This window comes from Thunnus thynnus, chromosome 11, assembly GCF_963924715.1.
Source record: "Thunnus thynnus chromosome 11, fThuThy2.1, whole genome shotgun sequence".
Lineage (NCBI taxonomy): Eukaryota > Metazoa > Chordata > Actinopteri > Scombriformes > Scombridae > Thunnus > Thunnus thynnus.
Genome location: NC_089527.1, coordinates 1,821,712 through 1,833,084, shown reverse-complemented (window position 1 = coordinate 1,833,084; position 11,373 = coordinate 1,821,712).

Sequence of the window (11,373 nt, the reverse complement as noted above, 5' to 3'; positions counted from 1 at the left end):
GAAGAAGAACGAGTGTGGTGGTCTGATTTGAACCTCGTCAGTTCATGTGTTACTTTATATAATTGATCTATATAAATATAATATATATTCAGCACTGTGCAAATGTTTTAGGCGGTGAGAGTAAAGGGAGGATGCTTTCAGAAATAATTACATCAATAGTGTGTATTGATCAGTTCAAGTTGAATAAACAGCAGAAATGTAAAGGAAATCAATATTTGCTGTGAGCAGCTTTGCCTTTAAAACAGCAGCAGTTCACCTGCACACTTATTATTATTATTATTATTATTATAGCAACATATTAACATCACTGAACAGTGTAAACTCAGTAAATAGTATATTAATTAGTAGTGAAAAAAGTACTCTTCTACCATTAAGTATTATAGTTGGTGGTTATTGTATATAATTTAGTTTTATATGTATATGTCCTATATGAGGTATGGTGAATACAGGTGGGGTTCCTCAGGGCTCTGTGCTGGGCCCAGTACTCTTCCATCTTTTTCTTTGTCAAAACCTGGAGCCTACATTACCCACAATGCAGTGGCAGCTAATGTAGCCCAGAGCTAATTAATTAGTAGTGAAAAAAGTACTCTTCTACCAGTAAGTATTATAGTTGGTGGTTACTGTATGTCATTTAGTCTTATATGTATTTGTTTGTCATTGTGTTTGTATTGTGACGTCTGTTCAGTGGCTGCTGTAACTGTTTCCTTTAGGATTAATAAAGTATCGATCAGTGTTTCAGGAACTCAGCAGGTCGGTTGTTCCTGCATCTTGGAGAAGTTGCCGCAGTTCTTCTTCTGCTGCTTCTGTCTCTTCATGTTAATCCCAGACTGACTCCATGATGTTGAGGTTCTTTATGAGTCCGGCTGCAGACGATCAGACGCCTCCCTGATGCTGCTGCATTATGGAGAAGATCATAAACATCTGAAGACTATTCTGCTAACATGCTTTAGTGGGCAGGTGTCAGTGGCAAAGCTCTGGCTCTACCTGGTAGACGAGTCTTTTTATGTTAGTTATGGTGAATACAGGTGGGGTTCCTCAGGGTTCTGTACTGGGCCCAGTACTCTTTCTTTTAAAAGACATCGGTTGGATGAAAACAGAAGCAGAGATGTTTTTATTCCTCATATTCTTTTTCTTTGTCAAAACCTGGAGCCTACATTACCCACAATGCAGTAGCAGCTAATGTAGCCCGGAGCTGCTAGCCTCCAGCAGACTCTGACTCTTCAAACTACCCAACCGGCGCTGACTCAAGTGACATCATCAGTGACGTCATCAAAAGGCTTTATATTACTTTTTTAAGGCGACTGTTGTTTTAGCTGATGTTCAGGTCCTGTCTTGTAGAATCAAAACCTAATATCTGAGTGGATTTTTTATACCTGAGACCTGGTTGAGGTCATGTGACCCGCTGCAGCAGACCGAGCGCCGGGACTGACCTCAGAGAAACGAACACGATGAGCTAGAAAAGCAGGGAGATGAGAAGGTGAGCGAGTCAGGTGACGTCAGGTGTGTTCCTGTCTGGACCTGCTTCTGAAACACCTCCATCAGTTACTGTCACACTGTTATTACTGCTGTGTGTGTGTGTGTGTGTGTGGGGGGGGGGGGGGTTTAAAGACATTAGCTGCAGTAATGGTGAGTGGAAGGCGTAGTCTCAGTTTTGTCTTGTGTTTATTTTGTAAATAAAGATTATACAAAGATAAATGAGTTTCTCATCCAAAACAGTTTAAACTGGATTAAAGTCAAAGTATGACGAGTAGAAACACTCAGATCACAACTTACAGCTCATCAATGACTTGTGATGTCACAGGATGGTTTATGTTAACTAAGTACATTATATATTATTATTCATATGTTTTATTATACATGTTATATTACATTTATTCTGTCTTCCACTGCTGTGTTGGTAACGTTAACGCTACAGAATAGTTAATCTGTCTCTTATTGATTAGAGGTCGCTAATGCTAATAAACTATTCAACTAATTAGCAGTGTGAGGATGTTGATTGACAGCGTGCAGCATCTGTTTGTGTCTTCAGTCACAAAGATGTCATTTAAACAAAGTCATGAAACATCTTCAGGCAGCAAACTGATGCTGATGAGTTTACAACATATCGTTCAGACTGATTACAGGAAGCTTTGTGTGAAAAACTAATTAACATCTGATTGTGTTTTATGTCCAAAACACTGCAGGCTGAACATCAGAGTCAAGATCACAACAAAAACTCCTCAACAAAGTAAACTGTCGGATCAAACCAACTGACTGAAGATGTTCTCAGTTTGTGTTAATAATAAACACAAACACTGACATGAACATTAATGTGTGTTGATCTGAATGTGAACCGAGACTGAAACTAAACACCAAAGTTTCTCCTGCAGGTAAAAAACATCCAAACAGCAGTTAGTGTGACAGCTGATAAGATCTCACAAAGTGTTTCTGAAGGAAAATCCTCCAAACAGCTGCGTTCTGTCACACTCAGCAGGTGTGTGTGTGTGTGATGATAGAGGGAAACTATAATAAAAGACACTTACTTACATTTGTGTGGAAATATTCTGATTATGATTCTACAGCTGGAGCTAAAAGTTCACTTAAAATATGAAGAATAAAGTCGATTAAAAACTGTAAAACTCAGATGGACTTTTGATCTCATGTTAAAGGTTTTTAACTGAGAGGGTTTAAAACGCTGCACTGACAAAACAACATGGTGTCCGTTAAATCTGAGCTTAATGACATTGATGTTGGTTGTTCTGAGGCGTCCATGTTTGTTCAGTTTCAGTCTTAAAACAACAGTCAGGAGCCTGAATGAACATTAAACCTGTTTTTCTTCCTGTTCATACTGACCAGTAGAAGATCCCTTCATAAAGCACAAAATCCAGACTTCAACATTTAAGAAACATTTTAAAAACAACAACAAAAAAAAAAAAGATCAAATTAAAGGTTTAAAAAGTTACCGTCAGCACTGTGATGTGTTTACTCAGACATGAAAAGCTGGATCAGCTCTGATGTTTGTGAATCCAGCAGAGAGCAGCTAAAGCCCAAATAATCCAGATGTAATCTAAACCTGGATCCAGTCCAGCAGGCAGAGACACTCCCTCCGAGAGCCGTCTGATGTTTCTGCTCCTCAGAAAAACAGTCCACCAAACCTTCACCCTGAGCTGCAAAGACTCTGATCATTTTATTAACCATCCTCAGTGTTTAGGAGCTGGAGGGACGTTTAAAGCTCTGCAACAACAAGAAGGAAGGAAATGATGAAATGTTGGTTTAAATAGAATCAACTTTATAACAAACACTGTGGTTTTATATGAGTAAACACACTAAACAACTCTGGAGAGTTGTCAACTAAACAAAGATAAAACTGAAGGATTTGTTTGTTTTTGAAGACAAAGTCAGTCTGAACATTAAAAACCACAAACTGAGTAGAAACGTTGTTGCTGAATCAACATTAAGATCATTACAGAGTCTCATCTTCTCATTCAAGGCTTTTTCTTTGTTTTTACTTGATTTGTTATGAAAAATGAACTTGATCGACATTATTATGTATGAAATGCTAATCAGATTTATTTACTTATTAATTGAAGGTGTTCTGGATCGTTCTGGATCACTTTAACTCCTGTATATCACCAACAGTGTCATCAAGGCCAACAGCGGCTACTTTGAGGAAACATCTTAGTTTGTTTAACACGTTTCTGTTTACTTCTCGGTTCCGTATGTGTTATTTTATAGTTCTGATGTCTTCAGTTTTGTTCTACAATGTAGAAAATAGTAAAAATAAAGATAAACCCTGTAAATGTTTGACTGCTGTGTGTCTCAGCAGGATTTATTAAAACTTGTCTGTGTTTCTCTTCAGTATACTCAGCTACAGTAACGGTGTGTTTACGGGTCAACAGACCTGCAGATGGTTCCAGTGATGTCCTGATTTTCAGGACTCGGACTCGGACTCGAGCACTGACTGCATTCGGACTCGGAAGTTGAAGACGAGGACTCGAACTTGTTAATTGATGAAGAAGTAATATTTTAGAGGTCAAATTTTCACAAAACCACACTATGGTTCACATCATGCTGCGGCACAGACACTACAGCCACACACTCATTGTTGGTACGGAAGTTCTTTAGCGTGAGTGAAAAAGACACAAAGCTGCAATTTGTACCTTAAAGTCCAAAAAAAATCGTATTTGAATCTTATAAAGAAAATCAGAATCGCCAAAAATCCAAGGAAATTGCAATCGAAGCATCATTAATATTAACATGAAATCACAGCTGTGTCATTTAATGTAACATTAGACCTTTTTATGTGTATGTTGGTTCTTTGACCGTGTCAGAGAGGATCCTGGAACTCGACTCAGACTGAACCTTAATGACTTGGACTCAGGTAACGGGGACTCGATTCAGACTCGACTCGCACTTGACTCTTCTTTGGTGACTCAGACTTGGACTCAGACTCAATCAGACTCGAGGGACTCGAGACTCGACTCGGATTTGAGACTTAGTGACTCGACTACAACACTGACTGATTCACAGTCCTCACTAAGACCAGCAGAGAGGATCACATCAGTCCACTTCTCAGATCTTTGCACCAGTTTCATGTCTGTCAAACAACTGCTGCTGCGTTACGAAGCATCCAGACCTGTCAGGTGGTCTGGATCAGGTCTGGTTTCTGTCTCCAGAGTCCAGAAGCAGCGTTCAGTTTTTATGCTCCACATATCTGAACAGCAGATCTTTCACATGAAGGTTCGAGTCTTTTCTGTTTGACTTTTATTGTTGAAGCTTTTGCTGCAGTAACTCTTATTCTCCTGTTTTATTGATCTTATTTTATTTTCTGTTTAACTTTTTAATTGTATTTAAATGTCTTTTTATGTTTCTTTGACATTTTGTCTTGATGCTTTTTATGTTTTATGTTGAAATGTGCTGTAGAAATAAACTGTACAAAGAAATTATTTTTTATAAACTTAGCACAAAAAGTAAGGAAATTTGTGTTTGGTAGATTATTTCTTTGTTGTAACGAAGCTTCTTGGCAATAAATCTTATACTGTTGGAAAGCCTGTTTATTTCCCTTTTAAATGGTGCCACATTTGTAAGGAACATGCATTTGTGGGATGAGCAGCAGAGCTGAGTATGTCGGTTGCGCCCATGAAAAATTTGCCAAGATCTTCTCTGCCGATGCCAAACAGCTTATTCTGCCATTGACTCTTGTTTGGTGTTCGGCTGATTGGATGATTGAAGTTTGAAGAAACAAGACATATTGGCAATTTAACAATTTATTCATTTAACAAACAGGAGCCTCAGTAGCGTGTGGAAGAACCATTGTGCCCATGAAAATCTTCTCTGCCAATGCCAAACAGCTTATTTTGCTGTGGCTATTGACTCTTGTTTTGAGCCTCTGGTACCCCCAGGTGCTGCCTGATTAGCAGCACAGATATGGAGATTAGATTCTGCAACCAGTGGCAATCCCATATCTCCACAGTCTGGGACCGAACTCTATCCTCCAAAATGACAACGCCTGCCCCTACCGAGCGGGGTTTATCAGAGACTACCTCCAGAGTTTGGGAGTGGAGAGGATGGAACGGCCTGCCAGCAGTCCTGACCTCAACCCCATTGAACACTTGTGGGATCAGCTTGGGCATGCTGTTCATGCCAGAGTGACCAACACAACCACGTTGTCTGACTTGTGACAAATGCTGGTTGAAGAATGGGACGCCATCCCACAGCAGTGTGTGACCAGGTTGGTGACCAGCATGAGGAGGAGGTGCCAGGCTGTTGTGGCTGTGTATGGTTCTTCCACACGCTACTGAGGCTCCTGTTTGTTAAATGAATAAATTGTTAAATTGCCAATATGTCTTGTTTCTTCAAACTTCAATCATCCAATCAGCCGAACACCAAACAAGAGTCAATGGCAGAATAAGCTGTTTGGCATCGGCAGAGAAGATCTTGGCAAATTTTTCATGGGCGCAACCGACATACTCAGCTCTGCTGCTCATCCCACAAATGCATGTTCCTTACAAATGTGGCACCATTTAAAAGGGAAATAAACAGGCTTTCCAACGGTATAAGATTTATTGCCAAGAAGCATCGTTACAACAAGGAAATAATCTACCAAACACACATGTCCTCACTTTTTGTGCTAAGTTTATATATTATAGAATATTTGGTGTTTTTGCTTGAAAAATTAGATTATTTTATAGTTGATGGACTAATCAATGAATCAATCTCCTGGATCATGTATCAATCATGTATCGATCATGTGTTTGTATTCTGACCATCACATTGAATTATTCACATTCTTCCCGTCACTTTGTTGGATGCCTGTAAACACTACAATACCCATGAGCCTCTGCTTGTTGCTATGGAAAAGAGGGCAGATGGAGCTGTTGCACCCGTCGCCATGGTGACTGTATTTATCTGAAATGGACCCAGAATCTGAAATGTGCAGATTGTAAAATCAGCTTCCTCAGCAGGATGTGAAGCTCTGTGATTGGATGTTTTTTTTGGCTGAAATGCATCATGGGAATTGTAGTTAACATCTCTCCTTCAGTTTTTGTGTCCGCAGGCTATGATAACAGGTATATGTGAAGACGTTTGGCAGGTTTGTTTGGCGCTCTGATGTGGATAACGTGAAGAATGTGTGTGTCTGAGCATGTGAGGAGGGGGGCGGGGCAGACAGGTTAGGGGGAGGAGCTCCGGCTCACCTGGGGAATTCCTCACTTCACTGATCATCAACACACCTTAGAGAGGACGGAGATCAGTCGCTCCTTGTTCTCTTTATCTTTTCATCTTCCCTCCACTTCTGATTCATGTCTGTGAGTTCAGCTTCAGATCTGATGTTTCCTGCGACAGGTGAAGCTCACTCACTTGTGACATCAAATAAATCAACACACCTATAAAACCAGTTCAGTAGTTTAAAGAGCAACAGAGCACAGTTTCTAACATTTACTGAATAACTCTGAAAAGGTTTCAAGGTTTTATTGTCATTCCAACATATTGTTCATATAAATCAATAAAATTAACATTATTCAGATAATAATGAGTATAAATCTTTAAAAAAACTTTTGAAAGTAGCAGCAGTGACGAGATTATTCTGCAGATATTCAGTCTGCACCATCAGGTCCATTTAGTAGCTGCTGGAGAAGCTTCTGGAGCTTTCAATCATATCACACAGTCTTCTTCAGCACGCCGTCATGAAACTGTTGATGTTCGCTTCAAAGTTGAGACTGAAAGTTTATTCATCTTAAAAAAAATCAAACAGCAATGATGATAATTAGACGGTAAATGGACTTAACATTCACACACACACACACACAAACATTCACACACACACACACACACACACACACAAACATTCACACACACACACACACACACACACACACACACAAACATTCACACACACACACACACACACACACACACACAAACACACAAACATTCACACACACACACACACACAAACATTCACACACACACACACACACACACACACACACACACACACACAAACATTCACACACACACACACACACACATACACACATACACATTAACACACACACACAAACATTCACACACACACACACACACACACACACACACACACACAAACACACAAACATTCACACACACACACACACACACAAACACACACACAAACATTCACACACACACACACACACACACACACACACACACACACAAACATTCACACACACACAAACACACACACACAAACATTCACACACACACACACACACACACACACACACACAAACATTCACACACACACACAAACACACACACACACACACACAAACACACACACACAAACATTCACACACACACACACAAACACACACACACAAACATTCACACACACACACACACACACACACACACACAAACACACACACACACAAACATTCAGACACACACACACACAAACACACACACACACACACACACAAACACACACACAAACACACACACACACAAACATTCACACACACACACACACACATTTACACACACACACACACACACAAACACACACACACAAACATTCACACACACACACACACATTCATACAACACAATCCATGTTGCAGTGGATTGTGGGTCGTTTTCTGACTGGTCTCTGGTGGTCTCTGGAGGTCTCTGGAGGTCTCTGGATTGAGGGTTTGGACCTCAGTGTGGTGAAGTCTGGACACTGATGCACACTTCTCCTCCGTCAGACTGATATCCCAGAATGCATCACCAGTTCAGTCGTTGGTGCGAACAATAATCTACAGAAAAGAAGCTGAAGTTTATTAAAGTGTGAATATTGTTAAAATCATAATAAAGATAAAGTTCTCTGTGATTCGCTGTTTTTATCTGACTGACGGTTTGTTCATCCAGAAGAAGAAAAGCAGATTCGTCCAGTTTTCTGTCTGAATGATAGAAAACGAGTTCTATTTAGTTTCCTTCTGTTATTTATTGATAATCTCTGAGCCCATCGGCCGTCTGTCTGATGATGATTTATCCTCTGGAGACATTCGGGACTCCCAGTGTCGACAGCAGATATCTTGATAACAGATAACGGATATCAGGGCCGAGACTTCCTCCTCCGGTCGTTGTTTACAGTCCGATCAGCAACTTGAGACGTCCAGACAACATTTCTGCTGATCTCTATAAACAGATATATGATATGAATGCAGATACATTTTCTAAAAAGCCGTAGTCAGATGACAGCTGACCACACGGACTGCTCGCTCACGTGTGATTGGTCAAAACTACTCAAACTACAAACAGAAACCAGGAAGCTTCTGCTACTAAAACCTTGTCCTGTTGCTACAGATTGATATGCTGATATCTGTTTATAGAGATGATTTTATTGGGAACTGCAACACTTTGTAAAACTGTACGATGCAGAAAGACTGAGATGATGAAACATATAAATGAGTCGGTTAGCTGGAGGAAGCCTGTGAGAGGAGAAAAAAGCTCATCTGTAGACATGTAACAGGTCTTCATGTGAACGGTTCATTTGTTTGTTTCTTCTCTTCTGTATTTGCTGTGTGTTACCGACCCAGTCGCCAGAACAAAACATCGGCATGGAATGTTTCTGCAAACCACAGAAACGTTGAATATCTACGTTTCAACACGTGAATTACGTATCATATCAACAAACGTAGCATATTAACATTTCTACCCGTTGAGTAATGATGTTTTATGGTGTGACAACGCTGTGGTTAAGCTCTGGTTACCCCTGGTTACCCCTGGTTACCCCTGGGACACACTGGATGCGTGAACCTCAGCAGTGCGTCGCTGAACTGCTGCGTCTCTCAGCTTGAAGCGTCCACACAGGAAGCGTGTCTGCTGCGGCGCTTCTGCCACCGGCGGCCCTATCTCTCTATCGTGTTCCCCGTCTATTTCTGCTGAGAACCGCACGCGTCACGCGGAGAAAATATGGCGAGACCTCGGATCTCTAGATGAAGCGACACAGCAGCCTCGCGTCTCACGCTGGGCTGTGTGGCCGCTCTAACCTGTTAACATGGCCGCCGAAATGAAAAGCAAGAGGTTCCGCGACGCAGGGGTTATGTTTAGGCACAAAGACCACTTGGTTAGAGTTAGGGGAAAGATCATGGTTTGGGTTAAAATAAAAATAAAAAATAAAATAAAGATGGCCGATGTCTCACTAAAGAAAGACGGTTTTCTCGCCAGAAAAACGGCTGCAAACGTCCCGACGTCTCGCTAAAAACACCCGCTTTTATCGGTTGAAACGGGAAGTGGACGTTGGTTTCGGTTTCGAGGTCTTGAACCGTGTTCTCTTCCAACTTGCTGCCAACAAACTTACTAACCGTCCACCGACCCGTCGTCCTCCTATATAGGAAAGATCAGCTGATATAGATCACATGTGAACTACGTCACTGTAGAAATGTTAATATGCAACATATTTCACGTGTTGAAACGTAGATACAGTGCCAGCGTTTTATTCTGGCGAGCAGGCTGGTGTTACAGGAAGAAGCAGGTCTAATAGTGGTGTAATAACTTTAATCCCATGTGTGATGTGCCAGATGTTCAACATGACACAGAAATAGAAATAAAAACTAATATCCAAACATTATGACTAATATTTTACTGTGTTTGGTGATAAAGAACAAAGGCTGTAAGTTGTGTCTCATCTTTCTTCAAAGTCCAAAAATCAAATCAGTAATCTCGGTGTAATTATTGACTCAGATCTAAATTTTAACACCCACATCAAGTCAATAACTATTATCATCTTAAAATATAGTAAGAATTAGAGAACACGTGTCCAAACAAGCTAGAAAAACTACTGGAACTGGTCTCAGACAGGCTGCTCAGCTGCTGCTGGAGCTCCAACAACAGCTAAGAACATATCACACCAGTTCCAGTTCTCAGGTCTGTGCACTGGTTACCAGTGTGTCATAGAACTGTTACTGGTCTATAAATCACTGAATGGTTCAGGGCCATCCTGTAACAGACTTCTGCTAATTATTCACTGTGACTTTACTTTAGTCTGTGGAGAGCAGTTCTGTGTTAGACGCCACTGAGCATGTGCAGGAACGCAGCATGTTAGCTTGTTGTGCTACAGATCACAACACAAGACCAAACTCTCCATGATGGAGGAACATGTGACCAGAGCAGCGGCGTTTTAATCAGATATATCAGCTTTGATACACACAGAGTAACTAGTTAGTAGATCAGTTCATTGATGGTTTGGATCCAAACATGAAGACAAATAAAGAAAATCAGCAGAAAGACTTTAAAGTATTTAATGATGAGACTATTAAAGGAAACACTGAGTTTCCTCTGAAGCTTCACACAGCTGATCTACAGGTGAACATGTTGATCTCTCTCTCTCTCTCTCTCTCTCTCTCTCTCTCTCTGTCTCTCTCTCTCTCTCTCTCTCTCTCTCTCTCTCTCTGTCACTCTGTCTCTCTCTCTGTCTCTCTCTCTCTCTCTCTCTCTCTCTGTCTCTCTCTCTCTCTCTCTCTCTCTGTCTCTCTCTCTCTGTCTCTGTCTCTCTCTCTCTCTGTCTCTCTCTCTCTCTCTCTCTCTCTGTCTCTCTCTCTCTCTCTCTAGCTCCTCCCAGTCTTTTATATGAAAATGCAGGTCGAGCGAGCTCTCTCACCTGCAGGTAACCTCTCTCTCTCTCTCTCTCTCTCCTCAGTGAGTCTCACCTGAGTGTGTAAATCACATCCAGTCAGAGTTCAGTCAGCAGGACAGTCAAGAGTCTCTGAAGGTTTTTAACGGTGTGACGACTGCTGGACAAAATCAAAAGTTTCTCTTGAACATCTTGAAGAAAGGAAAGAAAGAAGTTTGAGGGAGTAAATGTGGACGACAGGTGGATGTTTGAAGAAAGAAGGAGTTAAAAAATAAAAAGAATGACAGGTACAG